Raw genomic sequence first — 18043 nt, forward strand, 5'->3', positions numbered from 1 at the left:
AAATGAATTAGTCAATTTTCATTGTTTTTTTTGTTAGTGCCTTAGTGGGAGTATGTCTGTGTAATAATTTATCACAACCAAGATTTGTCGATCTTCAGAGCCAGTGTTGAATCTGGATTAGATCATAAGTACAGTACATAAATGAGTTTTATATATTCACTATAAATTTATGAACATGTCTCCTCTTAGAACAATAGCAGGGGAAATCACATAGCAATTTTGCATGAATAAATCAGTATGAAACAAATTTTTTTAGTATGTAGAAAGTCCATTATAAAAATGTCCTTATTTTTTAGAGTTATAAAATCTCATCCATGAGATAATTTCTTACCATCTGTCCTAAGCTGTATAAGGATTCAAAACCTTACAATACGATGGCAGTTAAAAATCAGAAAAAGGAAGCAGTTTGCCAGCATATTGCTGTGTACTGTAATTCAGGTAGTCTAGCAATTATATAACAGCATAAGAATATATAGTAAAAACTTACTAATTGTAACTAACTTGGAGGAATGCTGATTATTTAAAAAAGCTTTGTGATGGGAAATTTTGATAGATATATTAGCTAACACCTATTCCAACCAATAAATGTATCAAATTAACATGCTGTATACCTTAAAATTATACAATGTTCTGTCAATTATATCTCAATTTTAAAATAAATATTTTTTAAAAAAAGAAATGACACTAAATTTGAGGGAATTGTTTTACTTTGAAACCCACTGAACTTTCCTGGTGTTTTTTCTTCTCAATAGATGTCCCTAAAAAGCCATCCCTATCTCACAGCGTGACTCATGCTTGTGCCTAGTTCAGAACACCCTCCTTGCACTTATAACAGCTTCCTTCAATTTTCAGCATTCAACTCAGGTGTCACCTTTTCTCTAAATCTTTCTCCATTCATTTCTCCCCTCCCATCCTCTCTCCTTTCATCACCCTCATGGCTGAGCCCCTGATTCTTCTCTAGCTGAGTTTTGAATAATAGCTTTGTTTCCCTTACTAGATTGAAAACATCTTGAATATATGGACCACATATCCTGACAACACCTAAGAATAAAATGTAATATATCTTAACTTTTCAAGAAAGAATCACAAGCATTGATAGTACTATGCTGCATAATTACCAACCAAAAAGGTAGTAGGACACAGAGTTCAACCCTAGAAGACCTAGGAACCTATAGGGGTGATAAGTATACAAGTGACCATGGTACAGGCTAGAATATGTTTTCTTAAGAAAAGTCCAGAATATCTTTATATAATTAAGGGAATCAGGGAAGGCTTCATGAAGGAAGAAGCACTTATCTATACTATGAAGCTGACAAGTAGAATTTCAACAGACACAGAAGTTCAGAATACAAGAAGAAGTCTAGACTGGATAAAACACAGTGTTCATGAAGATAAGTGGTTGGAACTAAGATTGGTAACCTGAATGTCTGAGTACGAAAATGACACTCAGACCATGGGTAGCCAACAAAGGCTTTTCATTAGGCTGATAGTATACATGAACTGACTCTTTAAGAAGATGAATACATCAGTAAAGAGCAGGAAGACCACTTAGGAGAGGTGACAGGTAATGAGGGGCTGAACTCAGCGGTGCCATTGAAATGGAAAGGAGAAGACAGTTGTATGAACATTTTAAGGACAACGTCTACATAATCAGGCAAAGAGGAAGGAGTCAGAGGTAATTAAGGCAAAGTGAAAAGGTGGTTGAAAGTTTCAAGCTCTGATGTTTGCAGCCTCAGGTCTGAGTCCTTCCATCCCAGTCACTAGTTAAGTGATCTTAAATAAATCATCAACCCCACTAAGCTGCAGCTTCCCCATCTTAAAGTACAGTAATGATAGTTCTGGTACCTACCTCACAGGGTTTTGGTGAGAATTAAATCCATATGTTAGCTAAGCTCTTCACAGCACCATGCCTAAAAGGAAGCCCTATGATTACAGCTCCTATGATTGCAGTTGAAAGTCTGAGTCTGAGTAACCAGATCAATGGTCCTCCTAGCAAAAATAAAGTCAGCAGGAAGAATTTGAAGACTAAAATACTAAGCTTGATTTTGCACTTGTTGAATTTAAGTTAATAATGGGACATTCAGTTGGAGATTGCCTCAGGCAACTGAAAAAGTGGGACTGGAGCTGAGTTACAACATCAAGGTGAGAAATTTAGACTTGGCAGACATCCAAATTGAGACCTAATATCTTCCTCCTGCTTTATAAAATATTCATTAGCAGCAGCTTCAGCAAGTATAGTCAGTACTAGTAGCAAATTACTGAAAATTCAGTTAACTCTAGGAATGTCAGCAGGAAACCTTCACCTAAATCAATAGAGAAATTTTTCCCAAAATCAAAATTAAATGATACCTTCTTTTTTTCCTTCATTAAAAAAAAATTCTATATGATTGGTTTCTGTTGTCATACGTCACAAGAAATATAAAGGTTCAGTCCTAAATACATCAGCACCTTAAATAGAAGGGTCAGTGCTATCGTCTGATGTCATCCTTAGTAAAACAACCTTAAAGAAAACACATAATAAAAGGCCCTTACAGATTACGTGTCGGGAAATTGAGCTATCTCAGCTCATTGATTTTTTAGAAACTCTTGGGAATTATCCAGTACGTGGGTTAGTTTACAAAACAACAGTTGAGAAATCAGAACTTTTAAATCTAGCCATTTTAGAGAGTGAACACTTTCCTTCTGGAACCATGACTTGACCTATCTTTCTAGATATTATCAAAAAATGATTAAGAAAACTCAATATCTGGGGCTTCCCTGGTGGCGCAGTGGTTGAGAAGTCCGCTTGCCGATGCAGGGAACACGGGTTCGTGCCCCGGTCTGGGAGGATCCCACGTGCCGCGGAGCAGCTGGGCCCGTGGGCCATGGCTGATGAGCCTGCGCATCTGGAGCCTGTGCTCCGCAACGGGAGAGGCCACAACAGTGAAAGCCCCGCGTACCACAAAAAAAAAAAAAAAAAAGAAAACTCAATATTAAATAGTATTGATAATTTACTGTGCTTTTTGCTCCTGAAATTCTTAAATAAGTGGCCTGCCCCACTGCCTCTGACTTTCTCTGCTGCTCTCACTTCCACCTCCTGCAATCCAGATCTCAGCCCCACCAATATGTTGCTTTCACAAACACTGGAAGTGGTGCCTGGGGCCAAATGTGCCAAACATTCCTCCAGCTGCATTCCACCTCAGTTCTCTTCTGAATTCGTTTCTTTTGAGCAGCAATGTGATATAGGTTTGTTTGATTGTTTGCTTGCTTGTTTGTTTGTTTGTTTTAACTTGCAGATTTGACAGACATATATCTCATTTTATGTTCTAGACCTTACTAGCCATGTGACTTTGGGCAAAGTGACTAGTGTCTGCAGCCTCAGTTTTCTCAAAGGTAAAAATGATTGTAAAAGTGATTGCTACTTATCACTGATCAGTGATGGGTGATCACTACTTCTGTTGTTGCCATGAAGACTGAAAGAGAAAGTGTATGTAAAACATCTGACCCATCGTGGAAAGCTCCCTCTCCACCTCCAACTTCTTTATGCAGAACCTGTTTTCCTAAAGAATTGAGCATATATTTTAGCAATTTCTGCTCTCCATGATACTCCCTAGATTACTTTTTTTTCTTTTAAAAGTTTTAATCACATGTTTCTGCCTTCTTTGAGTCAGAAACACTGAATTATTTCTCAAGTCCACATTTATTATTAAATACCATTCATCCCCAAATTTAATCTCTTTTTGTTAACCTCTGCCTATTTTTTTATACTTCTTCTGATCAGATGTCTTGCTTCCCACTTTAGGACTTTCGTAGTCCCTTTTAATATTTTTGCTTACACTATTTATCTACTTATTTTTTCCTGTCTTGGTGTCCATTTGAATTTACATGTTCTCTTCCCTTCTTCCCATACATGAACACATACTACCAGAAGGTTTATTAAAGCTTAACTATGCTAAGTGTCTGACTAAAGTTTCCTGAAATTTCTTCTCAGTTTCTTTCCTTGCTAATTTAACTACCATGCACAATTTTTTATATTTTTATTTTAGTGCAGGACATAACTGGAAACTTGTGGTTCTCTACCCACCCACTAGGCCATTTTCCTACTAAGCAAGGCAGAGAACCAGTATAACCACTATGGGAAGCACTAAGCCACACTTACCATTCATAATCAAAAAAGAAAGTCTGTTGCTTCCCACAGACAACGATGAAGGTGGATCATCTAACCATTAAAAGGACAGAATATCCAGACTGATTTGTGCAGAGAGTGCTGAGAAATCATTTTTTAAATTCATATGAGAAATATTAACCTTAGAGAGTCATTCCATTTTGGAAATAAAGAAAAATAGTCTATATATTAATTATAGAAAATACATTATCTTTTTATTTTTCTTTGAGGAAATTATTCCATAGTAAGAACTATATTTTGGTAGGACAGCTAAAAAATTAAAAATACAGCTAAACTTTTTATTTGTATCCCAGTTTACAAGCATAAGCAAAGGACACATTCTAGAGAGTTGGGTCAGCCAGAGGATATTAGAATGTTCTTAATCATAGGTCAGCAAAGTGTAAAGGGCTGGACAGTAAATATTGTCAGCCTTGCAAACCATGCAGTCTCTGTCACAACTACTCAACTCTGCCATCAAAGTACACAAATAGTCAGGGACAATAAGTAACAAAATAAGTGTGGCAGTGTTCTAACAAAACTTTATTTATGTAACTGAAAGTTTAATTTTATTTAATTCTCATATATCATGAAAAGTTATTCTTCTTCTGATTTCTTTATCAACTGTCTAAAAAGTAAAAACACTTCTTAGCATGTGAGTCTTAAAAATCAGATGGTAGGGCAGATTTGACCCGAAGGCCATGGTTTGACTGCCCTAGTTCTAAAGGATTCTCTTAGTGGAGGAGGGGAATTGGAATTATAAAAGACAGAAGTCAAGATTTTTGTACATCTAATAGAAAGTGGAAAGTAATCAGCAATGAAATGGAAAAGCACAGTAACATTTCCAAATTAACAAGTGAGGAAGGGGAATTGGTCATGCAAACAAAAAAATTAAAATAAATACTAGACTGTATAGAATATAATCAGCTATATATTAAGTACCACTCATTAAACATGAATTAGCTTGTTTAACAAATAAAAGCCAGCTACATGTGACTTTGAGAATACACACTGAAAACCAAAAGACAAGAAAAGTAGGAGTTAAAGTTCAGTTAAGTTTGAAATTTTGGTCAAAGATATACCACAGAAATATGTGCAAAAAAGCAATGTCAATACTAATATTAGACAAAGTAAATTTCAAGGCCCAAAGCATTAAATAGAAAAGGAATGATATCTGCTATGGACTTAATTGTGTCCCCTCGCAAATTCATATGTTGAAGTTCTAATCCCCATTGTGACTATATTTGGAGATTAGGACATTGGAGGTAATTAAGATTAAATGGAGGGCTTCCCTGGTGGTGTGGTGGTTAAGAATCTGCCTGCCAATTCAGAGGATGCGGGTTCAAGCTCTGGTCCGGGAAGATCCCACATGCCGCGGAGCAACTAAGCCTGTGCGCCACAACAACTGAGCCTGCACTCCAGAGCCCGCGAGCCACAACTCCTGAAGCCCAGGTGCCTAGAGCCCATGCTCCACAACAAGAGAAGCCACTGCCATGAGAAGCCCGTGCACCACAACGAAGAGTAGCCCACACTCACCGCAACTAGAGAAAGCCCATGGACAACAACAAAGACCCAATGCAGCCAAAAATAAATAAATAAAATAAATACATTAGGAAAAAAAAAGATTAAATGGAGTCATAAGGGTGAGGCTCTAATCCAATAAAATTAGTGGCCTTATAAGTAGTGGAAAAGAGAATGATTCCCACCCACCCCCCACCACCACAGGCCTACACATTGAGGAAAGGCCATATGAGGACCAAAGATGGCAGTCTGCAAGCCAGGAAGAGAGCTCTCACCAGAAACCAGCCCTTCCAGACCTTGATCTGGGACTTCTAGCCACCAGAACTATAAGAAAATAAATCACTGTTGTTTAAGCCACCCAGTGCATGGTATGTTGTTACGGCAGGCTGAGCTAACTAACACAATTTCTCATAAGAACAAAGGATACAGTTCATAAAGAAGGTAGAACAACCATCAAATTTTGTATATTAAATAACAGCAAGCAAAGCCATATTGATATAAGAAAAAGCAGATTTCCAAGTTTAAAAGTATTAGATAAAACAAAGAAAAATGTTGTTTAATAGTAGAAATAGAACTTGAAGGGGGTATAACAACAGTAAATCTTTATGCATCCAATAGTCACAGTCATACATAAAGTAAAAATTCCTAAAAATAAAAGAACCCGATAAATCATGATTAAAATAGGAGATTTTAAAAGTTCTTTTACCGAGTCTTAAAAAAGGCAAAAAATAAGCAAGATATGGAGAATTTTAATAATATTTTTTTAAAACGTGATTTAGCAGTTACAGGCAGAAAGAAGGACATGTCCTAAAATAGAGAATACGCATTTTCATCTGATGTGTTAGGTCAGTGTTTAGGGTTGAACTGTGTCCTCAGAAAAGATATATAAAGTTCCTAACCACTGATACCTGTGAACCTGACCTTATTTGGAAATATGGTCTTTACAGATATAATTAAAATGTAAGTTAAGATGAGGTCATATTGGAGTAATGTGGTCCCTTAGCTTATATGAGTGATGTCCTCATAAGGAGAGAAAAAGAGATACAAGACAGCCCTATACTGAGAGGGGAACATAGCTATGCGACAACAGAGGCAGAAATTGGAGTGATGTGTCTACAAGTCAAGAAATGCTAAGAACTGCAAGCAACACTAGAAGCTGAGAGAATAACATGGAACATATTCTCCCCCAGAGCCTTCAAAGAGCATGGTCCTGATGGTACATTGATTTCAAACTTCTAGCCTCCAGAACTATGAGAGAATAAATGTCTGCTTTTTTTAAGGCTCCCAGCTTGTGGCAGTTTTTTATGACAGCTCTTGAAACAGTTAGCTTCCCCAGAACAGGGACTGAAACATTAAGGGAGTGTTTTGAGGAGGAATAAAGAAAGGAAAGCCGGACAGCAAGGAGCTATGCAAAGCATGTGTTTTCAGCTGGAGTTTTGGTTCATCCTGGAGCCCTGGAGCAGGAGGTGCACCACATTGCTAGTTCTGCCTTGACAAAAGGGGGCTGGCCCTTTGTACTCTGTGTAAGTCAGTCATTACCTGTTGCTGATCCCTGAGTGGGGGAAGAGGGGACAGAGAGAGAGGCACATAACCTCCTTGGTGAGTCACCTCCATTTGGTCATAGCAGTTCTCTAAAAAGGGGAAAGCTGTGAGCTATTAACAGCCAATACTCACAATATCAACTATATATTATGTACCTGGACATTTTTTTATTGTTTTGGCTCCCAGAAAAACTTTAATAAATTCCAAAAATTAGAGAATTTACAGAAATTAATCTGTGATCATAAACTTCTAAACCTACAAATCAAAAATCAGGGACTAAGAAAACAAAACTGTATTATTTTGAAATTATGAAACTCTCCCAAATAATTCCTTAAGTCAAAGATGAAGAAAAAACTAAAACTGAAAAGAATTTAGAACATAATAAGAAGGTAAATGCTTCATAATCAAACCCATGGACATAGCTGAAGATATACTCAGACACATATATTTAGACTTAAACACATTAGTGAGTAAAAAAGGAAGGAAATAGATAATATTAGTAATTAAGAAAGCATTTCAAAATAAACAAAACAAATAAGAGGGAGATTTACATAGAAAAATAGGGAGATATCTACAGACAAAAAAAGAAACAAATTAAATAAAAATTTTAAAGCTAGTAAAAAAGTACAATTTTTCCTTTCAAAAGACTAACAGGATCAGGAAACTTGCACAAGCCTCTTAAATAGCCTCATCCACCAGAGGGCAGACAGCAGAAACAAGAAGAACTACAATTCTGCAGCCCGTGGAACATAAACCCCATTCACAGAAAGATAGACAAGATGAAAAGGCAGAGGGCTATGTAGCAGATGAAGGAACAAGATAAAACCACAGAGAAACAACTAAATGAAGTGGAGATAGGCAACCTTCCAGAAAAAGAATTCAGAATAATGATAGTGAAGATGATCCAGGGTCTCGGAAAAAGAATGGAGGCAAAGATCGAGAAGATGCAAGAAATGTTTAGCAAAGACCAAGAAGAATTAAAGAACAAACAAAGAGAGATGAACAATACAATAACTAAAATGAAAACTACACTAGAAGGAATCAATAGCAGAATAACTGAGGAAGAAGAATGGATAAGTGACCTGGAAGACAGAATGGTGGAATTCACTGCTGTGGAACAGAATAAAGAAAAAAGAATGAAAAGAAATGAAGACACCCTAAGAGACCTGTGGGACACCATTAAATGCAACAACATTCGCATTATAGGGGTCCCAGAAGGAGATGAGAAACGACCTGAGAAAATATTTGAAGAGATTATAGTTGAAAACTTCCCTAACATGGGAAAGGAAATAGCCACCCAAGTCAAGGAAGTGCAGTGAGTCCCATACAGGATAAACCCAAGGAGAAACAGGCCAAGACACATAGTAATCAAATTGGCAAAAATTAAAGACAAAGAAAAATTATTGAACACAGCAAGGGAAAAATGACAAACAACATACAAGGGAACTCCCATAAGGTTAACAGCTGATTTCTCAGCAGAAATTCTACAAGCCAGAAGGGGGAGACATGATATACTTCTAGATGAAAGGGAAGAACCTACAACCAAGATTATTCTACCCGGCAAGGATCTCATTACGATTTGATGGAGAAATCAAAAGTTTTACAGAGAAGCAAAAGCTAAGAGAATTCAGCACCACCAAACCAGCTCTACAGCAAATGTTAAAGGAACTTCTCTAAGTGGGAAACAAAAGAGAAGAAAAGGACCTACAAAAACAAACTCAAAAGAATTAAGAAAATGGTAATAGGAACATACATACCGATAATTACCTTAAATGTGAATAGATTAAATGCTCCAACAAAAAGACACTGGTTTGTTGAATGGATACAAAAACATGACCCATATATATGCTCTCTACAAGAGACACACTTCACACCTAGGGACACATACAGACTGAAAGTGAGGGGATGGAAAAAGATATTCCATGCAAACTGAAATCAAAAGAAAGCTGGAGTGGCAATACTAATATCAGATAAAATAGACTTTAAAATAAAGAATGTTACAAGAGACAAGGAAGGACACTACATAATTATCAACGGATCAATTCAAGGACATATAACAATTATAAATATATATCAACCCAACATAGGAGCACCTCAATACATAAGGCAACTGCTAACACCTAAAAAGAGGAAGTCAACAGTAACACAAAAATAGTGGGGGATTTTAGCACCTCACTTACACCAATGGACACATCATCCAAAATGAAAATAAATAAGGAAACAGAAGTTTTTCTTTTTTGAATTTTATTTTATTTATTTTTTTATACAGCAAGTTCTTATTACTCATCAATTTTATACACATCAGTGTATACATGTCAATCCCAATCACCCAATTCATCACACCACCACCACCACCCCACCGCCACTTTCCCACCTTGGTGCCCATATGCTTGTTCTCTACATCTGTGTCTCAATTGCTGCCCTGCAAACCGATTCATCTGTCCCATTTTTTCTAGGTTGCACATGTATGTGTTAATATACAATATTTGTTTTCCTCTTTCTGACTTACTTCACTCTGTATGACAGTCTCTAGACCCATCCAAGTCTCAAAAAATGACCCAATTTCGTTCCTCTTTATTGCTGAGTACTATTCCATTGTATATATGTACCACATCTTCTTTATCCATTTGTCTGTCAATGGGCATTTAGGTTGCTTCCATGACCTGGCTATTGTAAATAGTGCTGCAATGAACATTGGAGAGCATGTGTCTTTTTGAATTATGGTTTTCTCTGAGTATATGCCCAGCAGTGGGATTGCTGGATCATATAGTAATTCTATTTTTAGATTTTTAAGGAACCTCCATACTGTTCTCCATAGTGGCTGTATCAATTTACATTCCCACCAACAGTGCAAGAGGGTTCCCTTTTCTCCACACCCTCTCCAGCATTTGTTGTTTGTAGATTTTCTGATGACACCCATTCTACCTGGTGTGAGGTGATACCTCATTGTAGTTTTGATTTGCATTTCTCTAATAATTAGTGATGTTGAGCAGCTTTTCATGTGCTCTTTGGCCATCTGTATGTCTTCTTTGGAGAAATGTCTATTTAGGTCTTCTGCACATTTTTGGATGGGGTTTTTTGTTTTTTTGATATTGGGCTGCATGAGCTGTTTATATATGTGGAGATTAATCCTTTGTCCATTGATTCATTTGCAAATATTTTCTCCCATTCTGAGGGTTGTCTTTTCATCTTGTTTGTAGTTTCCTTTGCTGTTCAAAAATTTTAGGTTTCATTAGGTTCCATTTGTTTATTTTTATTTTTATTTCCATTACTCTAGGAGGTAATTCAAAAAAGATCTTGCTGTGATTTATGTCAAATAGTGTTCTTCCTACGTTTTCCTCTAAGAGTTTTATAGTGTCTGGTCTTACATTTAGGTCTCTAATCCATTTTGAGTTTATTTTTGTGTTTGGTGTTAGGGAGTGTTCTAATTTCATTCTTTTATACGTAGCTGTCCAGTTTTCCCAGCACCATTTATTGAAGAGACTGTCTTTTCTCCATTGTATATCCTTGCCCCTTTGTCACACATTGGTCTACCATAGGTGTGTGGGTTTATCTCTGGGCTTTCTATCTTGTTCCATTGATCTATGTTTCTGTTTTTGTGCCAGTACCATATTTTCTTCATTACTGTAGCTTTGTAGTGTAGTCTGAAGTCAGGGAGTCTGATCCCTCCACCTCCTTTTTTTCCCCTCAAGACTGCTTTGGCGATTTGGAATCTTTTGTTTCTCCATACAAATTTTAAGATTTTTGTTCTAGTTCCATAAAAATTGCCATTAGTAATTTGATAAGGATTGCACTGAATCTGTAGATTGCTTTGGGTAGTATAGTCATTTTCACAGTATTGATTCTTTCAATCCAAGAACATGGTATACCTCTCCACCTGTTGGTATCATCTTTAATTTCTTTCATCAGTGTCTTATAGTTTTCTGCATACAGGTCTTTTGTCTCCCTAGGTAGGTTTATTCCTAGGTATTTTATTCTTTTTGTTGCAATGGTAAATGAGAATGTTTCCTTAATTTCTCTTTCAGATTTTTCATCATTAGTATATAGGAATGCAAGAGATTTCTGTGCATTAATTTTGTATTCTGCTACATTACCAAATTCATTGATTAGCTCTAGTAGTTTTCTGGTGGCATCTTTAGGATTTTCTATGTATAGTATCATGTCATCTGCAAACAGTGACAGTTTAACCTCTTCATTTCCAATTTGTATTCCTTTTATTTCTTTTCCTTCTCTGATTGCTGTGGCTAGGACTACCAAAACTATGTTGAGTAATATGGTGAGAATGGACATCCTTGTCTTGTTCCTGATCTTAGAGGAAATGCTTTCAATTTTTCACTATTCAGAATGATGTTTGCTGTGGGCTTGTCAAATATGGCCTTTATTTTGTTGAGGTAGGTTCCCTCTGTGCCCACTTTCTGGAGAGTTTTTATCATAAATGGGTGTTGAATTTTGTCAAAAGCTTTTTCTGCATCTATTGAGATGATCATATGGTTTTTATTCTTCAGTTTGTTAATATGATGTATCATATTGATTGATTTGTGTATATTGAAGAGTCCTTGCATCCCTGGGATAAATCTCACTTGATCATGGTGTATGATCCTTTTAATGTGTTGTTGGATTCTGTTTGCTAGTATTTTGTTGAGGATTTTTGCATCTATATTCATCAGTGATATTGGTCTGTAATTTTCTTTTTTTGTAGTATCTTTGTCTGGTTTTGGTATCACGGTGATGGTGGCCTCATAGAATGAGTTTGGGAGTGTTCCTTCCTCTGCAATTTTTTGGAAGAGTTTGAGAAGGATGGGTGTTAGCTCTTCTCTAAATGTTTGATAGAATTCACCTGTGAAGGCATCTGGTCCTGGACTTTTTTTTGTTGGAAGATTTTTAATCACAATTTCAATTTCATTCTGTGTGATTGGTCTGTTATATTTTCTCTTTCTTCCTGGTTCAGCCTTGGAAGGTTATACCTTTCTAAGAATTTGTCCATTTCTTCCAGGTTGTCTATTTTACTGGCATAAAGTTGCTTGTAGGAGTCTCTTAGGATGCTTTGTATTTCTGTGGTGTCTGTTGTAACTTCTCCTTTTTTATTTCTAATTTTATTGATTTGAGTCCTCTCCCTCTTTTTCTTGATGAGTCTGCCTAATGGTTTATCAATTTTGTTTATCTTCTCAAAGAACCAGCTTTTAGTTGTATTGATCTTTACTATTGTTTTCTTTGTTTCTTTTTCATTTATTTCAGTTCTGCTCTTTATGATTTCTTTCCTTCTGCTAACTTTGAGTTTTGTTTGTTCTTCTTTCTCTAGTTCCTTTAAGTGTAATGTTATATTGTTTATTTGAGATTTTTCTTGTTTCTTGAGGTAGGCTTGTATAGCTATAAACTTCCCTCTTAGAACTTCTTTTACTGCAGCCCATAGGTTTTGGATCATCCTGTTTTCATTGTCATTTGTCTCTATGTATTTTTTGATTTTCTCTTTGATTTCTTCAGTGATCTCTTGGTTATTTAGTAATGTATTGTTTAGCCTCCATGTGTTTGTGTTTTTTACATTTTTTCCCAGTAATTGATTTCTAATCTCATAGCATTATGGTCAGAAAAGATGCTTCATATGATTTCAATTTTCTTAAATTTACTGAGGCTTGGTTTGTGACCCAAGATGTGATCTATCCTGGACAATGTTCCATGAGCACTTAAGAAGAAAGTGTATTCTGTCATTTTGGGATGGAATGTCCTATAAATATCAATTAAATCTCTCTGGTCTATTGTGTCACTTAAAGTTTCTGTTTCCAGATCTTTTTTGATCCACCTCCTAGAGTAATGGAAATAAAAACAAAAATAAACAAATGGGACCTAATGAAACCTCAAAACTTTTGCACAGCAAAGGAAATCATAAACAAGATGAAAAGAGAACCCTCTGAATGGGAGAAAATATTTGCAAGCAAATCAATGAACAAAGGATTAGTCTCCAAATATATATAAACAGTTCATGCAGCTCAATATTAAAAAAAACAAACAACCCAATCCAAAAATGGGCAGAAGACCTAAATAGACATTTCTCCAAAGAAGACATACAGATGGCCAAGGAGCACATGAAAAGCTGCTCAACATCACTAATTATTAGAGAAATGCAAATCAAAACTACAATGAGGTATCACCTCACACCAGGTAGAATGGGTGTCATCAGAAAATCTACAAACAACAAATGCTGGAGAGGGTGTGGAGAAAAGGGAACCCTCTTGCACTGTTGGTGGGAATGTAAATTGATACAGCCACTATGGAGAACAGTATGGAGGTTCCTTAAAAATCTAAAAATAGAATTACTATATGATCCAGCAATCCCACTGCTGGGCATATACTCAGAGAAAACCATAATTCAAAAAGACACATGCTCTCCAATGTTCATTGCAGCACTATTTACAATAGCCAGGTCATGGAAGCAACCTAAATGCCCATTGACAGACAAATGGATAAAGAAGATGTGGTACATATATACCATGGAATATTACTCAGCCATAAAAAGGAACGAGGGCTTCCCTTGTGGTGCAGTGGTTAAGAATCCGCCTGCCAATGCAGGGGACACGAGTTCGAGCCCTGGTCCTGGAAGATCCCACATGCTGCAGAGCAACTAAGCCCGTGTACCACAACTACTGAGCCTGCGCTCTAGAGCCCGTGAGCCACAACTACTGAAGCCCACAAGCCACAACTACTGAAGCCCATGCCCCTAGAGCCCATGCTCTGAAACAAGAGAAGCCACTGGAATGAGAAGCCCGCACACTGCAACGAAATGTAACCCTTGCTCACCACAACTAGAGAAAGCCTGTGCACAGCAATGAAGACCCAACACAGCCATAAATAAATAAATAAATAAATAAATTTAAGAAAAGGAAAAAAAGAAAAGAAATTGGGTCATTTGTGGAGATGTGGATGGATCTAGAGACTGTCATACAGAGTAAAGTAAGTCAGAAAGAGAAAAACAAATATTGTATAATAACACATATATGTGGAACCTAGAAGAATGGTACAGATGAATGGGTTTGCAGGGCAGAAATTGAGACACAGATATAGAGAACAAACGTATGGACATCAAGGGGGTAAAGCAGCGGTGGGGTGTTGGTGGTGGTGTGATGAATTGGGTGATTGCGATTGACATGTATACACTGATGTGTATAAAATTGATGACTAATAAGAACCTGCTGTATAAAAAAATAAATAAAATAAAATTCAAAACGAAAACAAAACATTAAAAAAAAGAGTAACAGAATAAAAACACCCTTCTCCATCAGCAAGCTTGATTAAGAGGCAAATAGAACATAAATATATAATATTAAAAAATATATAAGATTATTTTATTCATTCAACCAAAATATACTTATTGATTAGAAACTATGTATCAGGAAGAAGGAGAAAATAGTGGTAAGCAGTAATTCTTGCACTAAATATAGATTATATACACTGAAATATGAATAAATGCTGATAATACAATTGGAATTTATGTGTTAAACATAAGTTCTTGAAACCAAGGACACACTATAAAGGAAAGCCTTGTGGTTGCTGTCATGCAAATTTTAAAATCTAGAAGAAATTCTGAGTAATGAGTAACTAAATTAACCCTCAAAATGATAGAAGTCTGAAAAGATCAGTAACTACAAAGTAGACTAGAAAAGTAAGGATTTACTATGTAAAAAGTACCTCCCAGCAAAAAGTTAAGAAGATATTATGAAGAATTTATTTAGGTGAAATGGACAAATCCCTTGAAAAACACAATCACTAAATTTGTTCAGGAAAAATTGTAAAAATCTTGAAATCTCTACACCTGTAAAATAAATTGAATCTGAAATTTTAAGTCTTTCTACGAAGGAAATGCCAAGCTTTAATGACTTCAGTAGTGAAATTTCCAACATTTAAAGAAGAAATAATACCAATCTTAAACATTCAGAGATTAGAAAAGGAAGGAAGGAAGGAAGGAAGGGATTGTCCCAGCTCATTTTATAGAGATAACTTAACCCTGATATCGAAATCACTTAAGATATTACAGAAAAGTAAAATTATAGGAAAAATACAATTTATTAATAAAAATATATGCAAAAATATTAAGCAAAATTTTAGCAAATAAAATCCAGTGATATGTCAAAAACAATAACAAATTATTAATAACTGAATTTGTTCTAGGAATTCATGGTTATACAAATAGGCAAAAATTCACTTAAAAGTTTTGCACTTTATTGTATATGTATATTATATTTCAGCAAATCTTTTTAAAGTCACTAGGCAAAAGATACTATTATAGCATTTTTCTTCCAAATTTCTAAAGAGCAGATAATATTTTCACTTTATGAAGCTATATTAATCTTCATTGACAAACATAGAGATCAGTTTTACTTATGAACACAGATTAAAATTTTTAAATAAAATATTAACAAATTTAGTCCTGAGTATTGACAACCTATTACACTAAAAACTAATAAATCCATGATCATGAGAAAACAGAGAAATTTCAACATAAGTAGAGTTAGCAATATAATTCTTCACCGTAACAAAAGCGAAAAATATTATATATTGAAGTTAAATAGATATTTGATAAAATTTAGAAGCCATTTATAACAAAATAAGTTCATAAGCAATATGTAATAAAACTCTTTAGATGATCAACAATATTATTTATATTCGTACATATACATATATGCATCTATAATATAAAGACTATTATTTATTCATTATTTTATTTATTTATATTTTGAATAACAAATGTTATATTGAGTACTGGAATGCAGAAACCATTTTTCTGTTAAAATTAGGAAGATGAAAGAGATATCTACCATCATCATCATCATTAAGAATTCTTGATGCAGTCACTTTCCCAGTGAGGTCTTCCCTAGTTATTCTGTCTGAAATTCAATCCTCACCCCCACTCCAAGCCTTTCTGCTCCCTTATCATAGTTTCTCCTTAGCATCCATCATTATCTACTATTTCTCTTGCTTATGTCTGCCTTCCATAAGAATATACACTTTGTCTGTTTTATTCATGGTTGTATCCTTAGCACCCACAACAACGCCTGCACATTACCCTCTCAATATATAATTTCAGAGTAATGAGTCATGTAATAAGACAAGAATATGAAGCAATTAGTTTAAATATTGAAAGAGACAAAATTACCTTTTTATTAGTAGATGATAATATTGTACACCTAGAAAACCCAAGATAGACTTGTAAACTAGCCATTAAATTTAACAAAATAACTGGAGGAGGTGGCTGGAGATGAGTATACAAAAAAATCAAGATTTTTCTTTGTATCACAGCATGCATTTGGAAATGAAGATGTGGGAAATGTCTCATTCACAGGGGCAAATAAAAATGGTAAATAAAAATGTAATATACAATGGAATATTACTCAGCCATAAAAAGAAATGAAATTGAGTTATTTGTAGTGAGGTGGATGGACCTAGAATCTGTCATACAGAGTGAAGTAAGTCAGAAAGAGAAAAATAAATACCATATGCTAACACATATATATGGAAACTTAAAAAAAAATGGTTGTGAAGAACCTAGGGGCAGGACAGGAATAAAGATGCAGACATAGAGAATGGACTTGAGGACACGGGGAGGGGGAAGGGTAAACTGGGATGAAGTGAGAGAGTGGCATTAACATATATACACTACCAAATGTAAAATAGATAGCTAGTGGGAAGCAGCCGCATAGCACAGGGAGATCAGCTGGGTGCTTTGTGACCACCTAGAGGGGTGGGATAGGGAGGACGGGAGGGAGACACAAGAGGGAGGAGATATGGGGATATATGTATATGTATAGCTGATTCACTTTGTTATAAAGCAGAAACTAACACACCATTGTAAAGCAATTATACTCCAAAAAAGATGTTTAAGAAAAAAATGAAAATAAAAGGTAACAAAATTAGAAGGTAGTATAAAAAGACACAAACCTATATAGTTAAAATTATAAAAAGTTATTAAAAGAAATAAAATACTGTATTATTATAGTAATATATTTTAGATAAGAATTCTTAATATCATAGAATATAAATGCTTTCTACATGAGTATAAATGTAAAGCAATTCAAATTATAATTCCAATAAAATTTTTTTGGAAACTGGATTATAAAATCCACACAGACGGATGTATGTCTCATAATATCCATGAAAAATTTTTAAACAATCTATAGTGATAGACAACTTTTTTTAAGAGATACTAAAATTTACCATAAAGTTACTTCAATTGAAATAGTATGGTGCTAACTGAGGATAAATAGAGCAAAGAGCAGAATAAAGGGCCTACAGTAGCTCCAAACATGTGAAACAACATATGACTAAAATGGCATGAAATTTACATGGGAAAAGGCTGCTCTATGATGCAGGCAAAATGTTCTGTTCATTTGGAAGAAAATAAAAATTAAACACCTCATACTATACAAAAATAAATATAAGATGGATTAAATTTAAATGCAAAGGTTAAAAAGTTAAATTATTAGAATATAATTTAGTAGACTTTTTCACAACCTTACTCACAATAAGGGAGCTCTGCCTAAGCAAAAAAGGAAATCCAGAAATTGTAAAGGAAAGACAGACATTGTATGCAATGACATTGTATGCAAAAGACATCCTAAATGAAATCAAGACATACCAAAGACTTGGGAGGAAATATTTTACTAAGATGGCAGTCAAAAAGTTAATATCCTTAATATTAAAAAGTCTTGAAAATTGATAAGAAAACTATTATAAATAAATAGAAATAGAAAAATAGGCAAAGAATATGAACAGACTAATTTACAGAAGAGGAAATTAAAATGTCAAATAAATACTAAAGGCAATCATAATTGTGATAATGCAAATACAACA

The sequence above is a fragment of the Mesoplodon mirus genome (genome assembly GCF_964341445.2).
Source record: "Mesoplodon mirus genome assembly, chromosome: 3".
Classification (NCBI taxonomy): domain Eukaryota; kingdom Metazoa; phylum Chordata; class Mammalia; order Artiodactyla; family Ziphiidae; genus Mesoplodon; species Mesoplodon mirus.